Source organism: Hevea brasiliensis, chromosome 11 (genome assembly GCF_030052815.1).
Source record: "Hevea brasiliensis isolate MT/VB/25A 57/8 chromosome 11, ASM3005281v1, whole genome shotgun sequence".
In the NCBI taxonomy this organism is placed as follows: Eukaryota; Viridiplantae; Streptophyta; class Magnoliopsida; order Malpighiales; family Euphorbiaceae; genus Hevea; species Hevea brasiliensis.
Genome location: NC_079503.1, coordinates 37,395,067 through 37,406,564, shown reverse-complemented (window position 1 = coordinate 37,406,564; position 11,498 = coordinate 37,395,067). Strand labels below are relative to the sequence as shown.

Below are 11,498 nucleotides of genomic sequence, written 5' to 3'. Positions count from 1 at the left end.
ACGCATCGAGGGTCGATATATTAGGTTGATTAAGCAAATAATAGCATTCAGTGAATTACTTATTAAGCATTATCGTTAGAGATAGTTTAATTAAGTACTGAAACACTCCAAATTGTGTTTCTTAGTTAGCAAAGACTCAGGAAAAGGGAAGAAAATACTGAGTCAAGACCTGGAGACAGTTATCAGAGGTTTGTGCACAACAACTATTTCTTTTGAATTTTTCAATTGAAATGAATTATGACTATTTGTACATTATTGTTTTAAATTGTGGAAATGTGTTTGAATGGATATTTATCGCTTGAAAAGTACTGTAAATGGTTTGAAATTATGAGAAATTGTTTGAATGATATTGATGGATACTTGTTGATTGAAAAGCATTGGAAATGGTTTGAAACCACAGCTATCATGTATATTGATTGTATTCCTCGCTAGCTTGTCTAGTGGGACGAATTGAATTCCCTCTCTGGCTGAAGTGTTGAGGTGTGTGCCTGTTGAGGACGAATCGAATGAGTACTCATATTTTTGCTAGCTAGCTATGTTATTCCTCATTAGTCATCGACTTTTGGGACGAATTGAACTTTGGAACATGATTAAGCTGTGTGTGATTTATTGATTTGTATTATGAGATTGTGAAATGGAGTTAAATCCTTATTGACATTCACTGTCTTTTGAAGTTAACTATGTTTTGATCTCTGAGATTTATTGTGATATTGTGTTAAATTCCTTCTGACATTCATTGTCTTGAATTTAACTATGATTTTACATATCCATCATTCAAATGATTTATGAATTGTGATTTAAAAATGTATTTGGTTAATGTTGTGCACCACTGAGACATTGTCTCAGCGATAGCTTTTCACTGCTGTCGCAGGTAGATAGACGGACAGGGCAGCAGACTAGGCTGCTAGTACATCCAGCGAGAGATTATTGGGTGTAATGAGTATATCACATTTTGCATTTTGTACTGTAATGTATGACCACTGTATGTACATATTGTTCTTGGTTTTGAGCAGTTGTAAATTAAAATTGTACATTGAAGTTGTAAAGTAAATTATGAGTTATTTTGACTTGTAAAATTTGTATTATATTTCTTTTATCTCATCCTTTGAAAATACTGAAAATTTGTTGTGGATTTGAGTTGAAAAACATATTGTGTTGAATGTTGCTGGAGTTTGAGATTGAGGAAAATATTGAAGTGCTTTTTACAGGTTTTCTGAAGAACTGTTTTATTCAAAATACAGATGGCACTCTGCCAAAATTTTTACAGAAATTACTAATAGTCCAAATGAGTTAGCTGTTTCACTTCAGTTCACAAAGGTTTTTAACACCTGTAAATAGTGCTCACCACTGTAAAAGAAGTAAGAAAAGTTTTTCTAAAATCCCTTGTAGTGTATTTAATGGGTTATCAGTAGACGGAGTTGGTAATTCATTAGGTATACTACAGGATCATGTTATGCCTTACAGAGGGGTAGGGTGTGACAGTAGACCACTTACAAAATCCGTGTTGACCCGATCCCATTTTTATTCAGGTATGTGTATAGGCTGTAGCAAACCCAATGGAACTTGATGTTCTGCCTTGACTTCCTGACATGTCAAGTATTTAGTCACATAGTCAGCTATGTCCTTCTTCATACCAGGCCACCAATAATGAAGCTTTAACTCATGATACATTTTTATACTTCCTGGGTGCATAGCATAAACACTGGTATGTGCCTCTTTCATAATACTGGCTTTCAATTCCCTATCATCTGGTACACATACTCTTCCTTGGTAGTACAAACACCCATCTGCTTTCACTTCATAGTCAGTTGCTTTCCCTTCTGAGATTTTACTCACAGTAGTCATTATTTTCTCATCTACCTTTTGCCCATCTAAAATATGTTGTAGCAGGTTTGGCCTCACTTGCAACTCAGCCAACATAGCTCCATCTCAAGCCAAAGATAGGTGGGCATTCAATGATCTCAAAGTTGTGATGGATTTTCTGCTCAAAGCATCAGCAACTACATTTGCCTTCCTAGGATGGTAGTCAATCACACAATCATAGTCCTTCAGGAACTCAATCCATCGCCTCTGTCTGAGGTTGAGCTCCTTCTGGGTTGGAAAATATTTTAGACTTTTGTGGTCTGTGTAAATGTAGCACTTTTTACCATACAAGTAGTGCCTCCATATCTTTAGTGCGAAAATAATTGCTGCAAGTTCTAGATCATGGGTAGGGTAATTATGTTCATGTGGCCTCAGCTGCCTGGAAGCATAGGCGACCACCTTCCCCTCTTGCATCAATACACACCCTAACCCATTATAAGAGGCATCACTGTAGACCACAAAGTCCTTTCCCGACACTGGCTGTGTTAACACTGGTGCCTCTGTTAACATAGCCTTCAATTTCTCAAAACTTGCCTGACACTTGTCATTCTAGTCAAATCTGACATTCTTGTGTAATAACTTGTTCATTGGAGCAGCTATTAAAGAAAATCCCTTCACAAATCTTCTGTAATACTCAGCTCCAAGAAACTTCTGACCTCAGTTGTATTCCTGGGAGGCTTCCATTCCATCACTGCTTCTATTTTCTTAGGATCCCTCTAATCCCATCAGCTGATACTATATGTCCAAGGAATGCAATTTCATTCAACCAAAATTCACACTTGGACAACTTAGCATACAGCTCCTTTTCTCGCAGGGTTTGCAGAACAATCCTCAAATGCTCTTCATGTTCTTCCCTAGTCTTGGAATACACCAAAATATCATCAATAAAGACCACTATGAACCGATCTAGGTATGGATGGAAGATATGGTTCATAAGGTCCATGAATGCTGCTGGTGCATTTGTTAGGCCAAAGGGCATCACTAGAAACTCATAATGCCCATATCGGGTCCTGAATACAGTCTTTGGCACATCTGCATCCTTCACCCTCAACTGATGATACCCTGATTTGAGATCAATTTTGGAAAATACTCCTACTCCCTTCAACTGATCAAATCAATTCTAGGCAACAGATACTTGTTTTTCACTGTCACTTTATTCAACTACCGGCAATCGATGCATAACCTCAAAGTCCCATCCTTCTTCTTTACAAACAGCACTGGAGCTCCCCATGGTGACACACTGAGGCGTATGAACCCCTTATCCAACAACTCCTGTAATTGGATTTTTAGTTCTTTCAATTCTGTGGGTGCCATCTTATAAGAAGCAATAGAGATTGGTGTTGTGCCAGGCAGTATCTCAATAGCAAATTTAACTTCCCTTTCTGATGGTAAGCCAGGCAATTCTTCAGGAAACATATTTGGGAAGTCTCTTACTGTGGGTATATCACACAGATCTGGCTTAGCCTGCCTAGTGTCTACCTTGCCAGGTAGGCTTCACAGCCTTTTCTCATCAGTTTTCTTGTAACTGTGGCTGAGATGACATTGGATAAAAAAATTTGTCCTTTTCCCCACAACTGTGATCTCATTTCCCTCAGGAGTTTTCAAGGAAATTCTCTTCAGTTTACAATCAACCATTGCCTGATGACGTGACAACCAGTCCATTCCCAAAGTCACGTCAAATTTATGGAAAGGTAACTCAATTAGGTCTGCCAAGAATTCATACCCCTAAATCCTTAATGGGCAACCTTTATACACTTTGTTCATCACTACACTGTGGACCAATCGATTAGTGACCAGAATGTCTTGGTCACTCTCCCCTACTAGTATCCCCTTTTCTTCGAGTAGGTTGATGCAGATGTATGAATGAGTGGATCCTGGATCCACTAATGCATGCACAGATGTGTTGTAGAGGGAGAATGTACCCTTGATGATGTCTGGGGCATCTTGCTCCTCCTGAGCTCTTATGGCATAGGCTCTAGCAGGTGCTCTGACCTCTAGCCTCTCTGTTGGCTCAAATACAAGTCTCTGTGATGGTCTCACTATCTTAGATTTACCAGATTTCCTACACCTTTGAGGTGTAGGAACAGGTCTATGTACTTGTGTTGGAGCAGCTATAGCAGTTCTGCGTGGACAGTTCCTTAACTGATGCTTTGTCGACCCACACCTTAGGCAGGCACCTGTCACTCTCCAACATTCCCCCTTATGCCACTTTAGGCAATGCGGACATGCAGAAGATGCTGGGGCTGGTCCCCTGAACCCCGTCCCTAGAGAGCTGCCCACTGATGGTGTGGACTGACCTCTCCTAGGGGTGAACTATGGCCTGGGCCCCTGGGACAACCCTGACCTTGAGGTTGACTTAAACTCTATGCAGGTGGACCTTTGAACTTCTTTCGTGGTGCAAGAGATGAGCTAGATTGACCCGGGCCTCTCTTCTACTATCTCTCTCTTCTAGTCTGCTCACTTATTATGACTTTCTCAACTTTTAATGCTGTTTCCACTAACTTGGTGAAGTCTATGATTCCCAAGACAGTGATCATTATCTTTATGTTGTCATTTAGTCCCTCTTAAAATCTTTTACACCTTTTAGCCTCATTAGGGACTATCTCCCTTTCATAACGGCTCAGTCTGACAAATTCCTTTTCATACTCAGCCACTATTAGCTGTCTCTACCTCAGGTTAATAAATTCTCTTCTATTCTCTTCCAGTTATACACTACCCACATACTTCTTTTTGAATTCTAAGAGGAAGAAGTCCCAAGTTATTAGTTTTGGTTGCACTTCACTTGACACTGTATCCCACCATTGATAGGCATCATCTTGCAGTAGAGATACAACAGCTTTTAGGTTTTGCTCTGGAGTGTAGTGGAGTTGTTTTAAAACCCTTCCTATTCTGTTCAATTAGTTTTCGGCTGCAACAGAATTATCTTCTCTCTTGCCAAAGAAATCCACTGTTCCAAATTTTCTTAGTCTTTCTAGGTGTGATTTTTGCTGTGGAGGTGGTGGTGGCATTACCCCAGTCATTTGTCTAACGAACTCGACCATTTGCTGGAACATGGCCTGTGGAGGCTGAGCAGGCTCCGCTAGAGCTGGTGGAGCAGGTTCTCCCCTACCCCCAGTCTCAGCTGTTGCAGGTGGAGCATGACTCTCCACTTCTTCCTCAACTGCCCTCTGAGATGTAGGGTCCATATCCTAATAAAAATAACAAAGACAAATAGATCTGTATTAGTGTCACCTTGACTCTTACAAATGCAATGCATGGTATGGACTCGATCTAGACCCAGAAATGCCTAAACCGTGCTCTGATACCACAAAATGTGATACCTCTTACCCGTCTACAGTATAGCCGAGTAAGATATGTCACACAGTGTACCAAAACACCATATTTTATTTCAATCATTTTTATTCTTCCTTAATTTATTTTTTTCATAGTTATGAAATACAATTTGTGAAATATAATTCATTTAAGTCATTTATTGAAATTATAAATTTATTTGAGGTTCCGCAAATTTTATAGAAAATCCAGCAGAGTACCGGCTAAAAATGGAGAAAACAGTTCTTTGAAACTTGCGAAAAACACTTCCAATACGTTTTCAATCATTTTCAAACTTCATGATATCAACAAAGTCTCAATAATTCTCAACAATACTTCCATTTCTCATTCATTCATTTCACATGGTAGTCATATACAAGTCATAAATAAATACTCAATTTTTTCATTTATAAACACAAATTTCCACTATTTACATTACTATCAAAATATATTACATAAGTCTCAATTATACATAAGAAAATAAAAGTTAATTACAAAATACCAAAATGAGACCTAGTGTCCTACCAATGCACAGAAGTCTATAAGGTGACATGGACACTATGCAGAATTGTGGATGGCCTCACCCAATCTGTGGTCTACTGGGCTCTCTGTCAGTCTCTCCAGAACCTACTTGTGGTAAAAAGCAACGCGCTAAGCAATAATGCTTAGTGGTGCCAATAATAATATAAAAATAACTAAAAGAAAATAAATATGCATTGAATGTATTGATGTCTTATGCAGATAAATTTTTTGGTAATTATTTGTAATCTTATTTATTTGGTACTTGTTATATTTATTATTTCATTAAATTAATCAATTTTCATTTTTTTAGTTGCCCAAGTAACCTATAATGGATAACTGGACTGGATAAACGGGTAAACTGGCATTGGGTATTAAATACCTTGGGCCATCACACCATCGGTCACATATGCATCTCCCGGTGTGCAACATAACAGCTGATAAGCTGTAATAAAAGTTAGGCACAAGGCCAAGTATCATCATAATATCAGAATGGCTAAAAGCCATAAAATCACAGAATGGCATAATGCCATGTGCAGTATTGCTAACTGAACCGTATTGGCATGCCAACCTATCCAAACCAATCTTACTAGGTGTACTAGGGCATGTTACACTTTTAAATTTTTCCATTATTGAAATTGAAGTTTAATTGTTACTATTCATTTCATTAGTCAACTAAAATGTTGACTTTTGCATAGACAATAGGTACATTGGTTCTAATATTTCAACATACCACATTTTGCATTCTAAAGTTGTGGGTATTGGTTACCAATACCATTTCTAAGCTTAGTGTTAGTTATTCATAATTTTCAGATTTCAAGTACTAAGTTTAATGTTCCATTGGTCATTTGTACAGTAAGAATTTGGCAAAATTTTCTTCATAAAAGTTGTTCCTTATTTTTTCTAATTACATTTCTTTTTTTGAATCACTCCATTTGGAGTTTTGTAGCTTAAGTTATGGCCTAAGCACCATAACTGGCTGGATTGCAAATTTTCCAGATTTTCTGGGCAGAACCAAATCTGCAGTGTTTTGTACACTGACTGCAGGTCAATTTTTGGACATATTATGATCAAATTTTGGGTTTGGTTTTTTCATGAAAGTTGTAGGTCTATGTCTCAGATTTCTAATGGTAAAATTTTAGGTTAATTGGACCTTTCTACACTGAGTTATGACCAAATGAATGAACACTGTTCATTTGGTCATTTTGCCCAGGCAGAATGTAAGTCACCCGGATTAGGGTAATTTTTAGGTCAACTTGGTTTGGTTTTCTGGGCAGGGTTTATTCACCAAAGTTGTGCGATTATGTATCTAGTTTAATGTCCAATTGGCCTTGCACCAATTGAACTTATACTTCTCCATTTATGGCTACCCAAACTTGCTGAACTCACAACCAGTCCTGCAAGTCACAAAGGGCAGCATGCCTAAACTCAACTCCAACATTCTTACTCACTTCAATTCGTCCTCACACACATTCAAATGGTCACTAATTGACCATTACAATGTTAACATACCATTACATGAGAAAACCCTAATGTTGTTCAAGTGTCCACATTTTCAAGGTTCATTCATGCATCACACTTGCATTTCACTTACTCTTACATGTTCAATCACTCATCTCATGCTATGGGCAGCTCATAAACACTTTACTTCAAGTAAATTCATCAAACCCTAACCATCCCTAGGCTGCCCAAATTTTAGGGATGAATATACATAAGTTTTATTTTGTTTTTCTTACACTTTTCCACTTATCTCATGCCAATAAACATGAATTAAGTAAAATAAATAGGAGATTGGACACTAACCTCTTTGAGCAGAATTTCTAGGTAACAAAACTTCAATCCTTTCTCTTCGTTTTGCTACAACTAGCTTCTCCAAGATGTGGGAATGATTTTTAATGAAGTGAGTTTAGGGTTTTGTGGGGAGGAAGCTTAGGAAAATCAAGCTTTAAAAGAGAAAAGGGAGAGAGAGCTTCTTGGCTATGGTGGATGGTAAGTGAGGAAGAAGAAGAAAAAAGAAATTTCTTTTTGGTCAAACTTGTCTTATACAAGTATATTTATCCATAAATTTATGTGTTAATTTTAATTAATATAAACTTTAATGACATCATCCCATGTCATGCTTATGCAATAATTAAGTTTTATTTCATTTTCTTTTTTTTCTTATCTACTTATTTTTAAATTAATTTTTAGCAATATTTATTAACACTTTATGTCATAATAATTATTTAATTAACTGTACAATTTGGTAAAAAATCATCTCTGAAGACGAAATGACCAAAATGCCCTCAATTTGGCTTAACAGGCTAAACTTGTTTGTACCGATTAAAAAATTTTTCTTAGTATTTTCTTGGCATTATAATGCCATAGAAACCTCAATAACTCTTTTTTAGAGTCTCAAAAATTATTTTATGAATTTTCTCCCGGGTTTAGGGCTTTTAGTTATGAGGACCGTAACTTTCCATTGGGTTACCCATCGCTAGGGCACCGGCTCATTTAACTTGGTTATATTTTATTTCTAAAATTTTTCATAAATTTTTTTTATTAATATTTGAGTTAATTATGGTTTTTCACTTTAGTTTAAATATTTTTTCAGACGTCCTAGCTATCGGGACCAACACCGGCCACCGGAACAGTAGAATGCACGGAATTGCTACAGTGAGGGTGTTACACTGTAGCCTAAAAGGTTAGTAACTAGGATATCTTGTTCAGTTTCATCTATTTGAACTCCTTCTTCTAGATGCAAATCAATGCAAACATATGAATGCGTGGATCCTTGGTCTATATGCATGAACAGGTAGGTCATAAAGTGAGAAAGTACCCCGTATCACATCTGTGCTTTTTGCTCCTCCTGAGCTCTCATAGCATAGGCACGTACTGGTGCTCTTGCTTTAGGTCTCTCTACTATCTAAGATGCAGCTTTCTGTGAACCACCCGCTACTTCTGTCCTACCAAGTCTCCTACCCCTCGGAACTATAGGTGTAGATCTCTCTGTTTATACTGGAGCAGTAGAAGCATTCCCTTGAGGGCAATCCCTTTGAAAATGATTTGTAGCTCTGCATTTGAAGCACCCTCCAATCAGATACCAACACTCTCCTCTGTGTTTTTTACTGCAGTGGCTATGTATTGTTATTGCCATTATCCCTGGGGAATTGGCTATTGATACTGTAGGCTAGCCTCTTTTGGGCATAAACTGTGATTTGGGCCTTTATGGTTGACTCTAACTCTGGCCTTGACTCTAAAGTCTCCTAGGCCTCTTACTAGCTATAGCTGTGGAGCTAGACTACCCTGACCCTCTCTTATACTATCTATCCCAGCAGCTCTACTTATTAACTCTGACCCTTTCAACATTTAGAGCTACCGCTAGTAACTGGGAGAAGTCTGTAATTCTCAGTGTCGTGATATGAAGCTTCACATTGTCATTTAGCCCTTCCTTAAATCTGTGGCACCTATCACCTCTGTAGGCATAATCTAATGGCCATAACGGCTTAACCGCATAAATTCTCAGTTCTGCAAGGATCAAGACTGCAATCATTCCTCTTCAGTTCTTTTGTTTTATTTCTCTAAACGGACTCTTTATGTTCTTTTATTTTATTTTCTCCATGTTTGTTTAACTCACCATGAGTGAGTAATTCCTTTATTCTAGAATTAGGAGAGTAACATTTGCAATTGTTATTATGGATAAATATTGAGTTTTGTTTATTTGATTTGAGTTTAGTTCCTTGATTAAACTTCTCGTGATCTTAATGCATGCTATGTGTTGGTACCCACTTAGTATTGATTGTAGATATTAATTAAAGGACTGAAAGGTGAAGATTAATAATAGAAAATCGAGATCTTAAACCTAGGAAATCTGACCTAGAGATAGGCTGATACCTTTATGGAATTCCAAAATTAATCATAGATCTTAAAGGGATTTAATTAATTTGATCACCACGAAAGTAGGGTTTAGGTTAATTAAAATACACCTTAAGTGCCCTGAGAGAGGACTTAGGATATCCTAAGATTAATTTCCATCAAAGCAATTACTTTCAATCTGATGAATAGACAAGATTAAAATCCATAGTAAGGTTGCAGTGTGAAATCTTAATTCTGGAATTGCTTTTATAAATAGTTTAATTCAAAAATTACTTTTAGCATCTAAAATAGGTTTAACTCATTCTCCATCTATATTCGGTAGCCTAAACAGTCAAAATTGTCATGTAGCCTGGTACTTGCTAATTAAATTCCTCATGGGAATGATACTTCACTCATCACTTTATTACTTGTTAGCGATTCGTGCACTTGCAGTGGTTGAAAAACTAGCAAACAAGTTTTTAGTGCCATTGTCGGGAATTTTAATTTTAGTAATATTATGTGATAAGTAATTTAGCTGATTTAGGCAATTTTATTTATTATTCAATTTTGTTTAAATTGTTCTACTCTCTTATTCTTTCTCAGGTGATCGGTTTGGTACATGACCAGAACAAGACTAGAGGAAGAAGTCTTTGATTTGGATCTAGAGATAGACAGAACTCTAAGAACTATCAGGAGGGAGAGGAAATGCAAAGGACAAGATCAAGGGAACCCAAAAATCCAAAATATGGCCAGCAATAACAACAACAGGCCGAGACTCTTGTAGGATTGCGGAGCTCCCTCCATACAAGGATTCCAAGACCCACAGTGGATGCCAATAATTTTGAACTAAAACTGGCATGGCTCCAGATCATCCAACAGACCTAGTTTGGAGGTTCACCGACAGAAGATCCACACTACCACCTCCAGTGCTTTCTTGCCCTTTGTGACACATTCAAGATGAATGGGGTCTCTAACTAAGCCATAAGACTCAGAGCATTTCCATTTTCCCTTCGAGATAGAGCGAGGAAGTGGTTACTTTCTCAACCAATTGGAACATTCACCACATGGAAAGACCTCTCACAAGCTTTTCTAGCAAGGTACTTCCCACCTGCAGAGACTGCAAAGTTGAGAGTTGAACTCAACACCTTTAGGCAAAGGGAAGGTGAATCACTCTATGATGCATGGGAGAGATATAAGGACCTACGTAGAGAATGCCCGCACCATAGCATAGAAAATTGGCTCCTGGTTTAGAACTTCTATAATAGGCTACTGCCCTCTACAAGGAGCACAATAGATTCAGCAGCAGAAGGTAAGCTAATGGAGAAAACAGTGGATCAAGCACTTAAACTTTTGGAGAGGGTCTCATATCTCAACTATGAGTGGTCAAATGAAAGGGGAAATATAAGGAGAACAGTAGGAATCCTAGAAGTGGATGCCCTAAGCATAATAAATGCTCAATTTGACCAGCTCACAAAGAGGCTTGATAAAATGCAGGCCAAAGCTATAGGGATGAACAGTTAACATGATGACAGCTATGGAGGAGGATACATGAGTTTAGGGTATAACAGCTTCAATGAACTCCCCATAGAACAGATGAACTATGTGAATAATGGAGGGAACTTCAACCAGAGACAGCCCCATAACCCACATTCAAATACATACAACCCTGGATGGAGGAACCACCCAAATTTCTCATGGTTAAATCCTCAAAATCAGCCAATAAACAAGCAGCAAGGGTACGGACCACTTGCACCCCCTGGATTTCAGAACAAGGGACAAAACCCTACACAGCCACTGGCACTCCCTCAGAACCAACAGTAAGAATCAAGGTTAACTATAGAATCCATGATGGAAAGCTTCCTAGCAAACCAGCAACAACAAAATGAAATGATCAAACTGCTAACTTCCAGAATGGACCAGCTCGCCACCACAACAAGATGCTTAAAAATCAAATTGCTCAGCAAGCAACCTCT

At 37.9% G+C, this 11,498-nt stretch overlaps 1 non-coding gene across 1 annotated transcript; it reads right to left on the bottom strand.

Moving 5' to 3' along the window:
- Positions 1 to 10,647: 10,647 nt before the first annotated feature.
- On the bottom strand, positions 10,648 to 10,754 carry LOC131170934 (small nucleolar RNA R71). The gene has a single exon (XR_009141698.1). It is a non-coding gene; the product is annotated as a small nucleolar RNA R71 (small nucleolar RNA).
- Between the last annotated feature and the right edge of the window lie 744 nt (positions 10,755 to 11,498).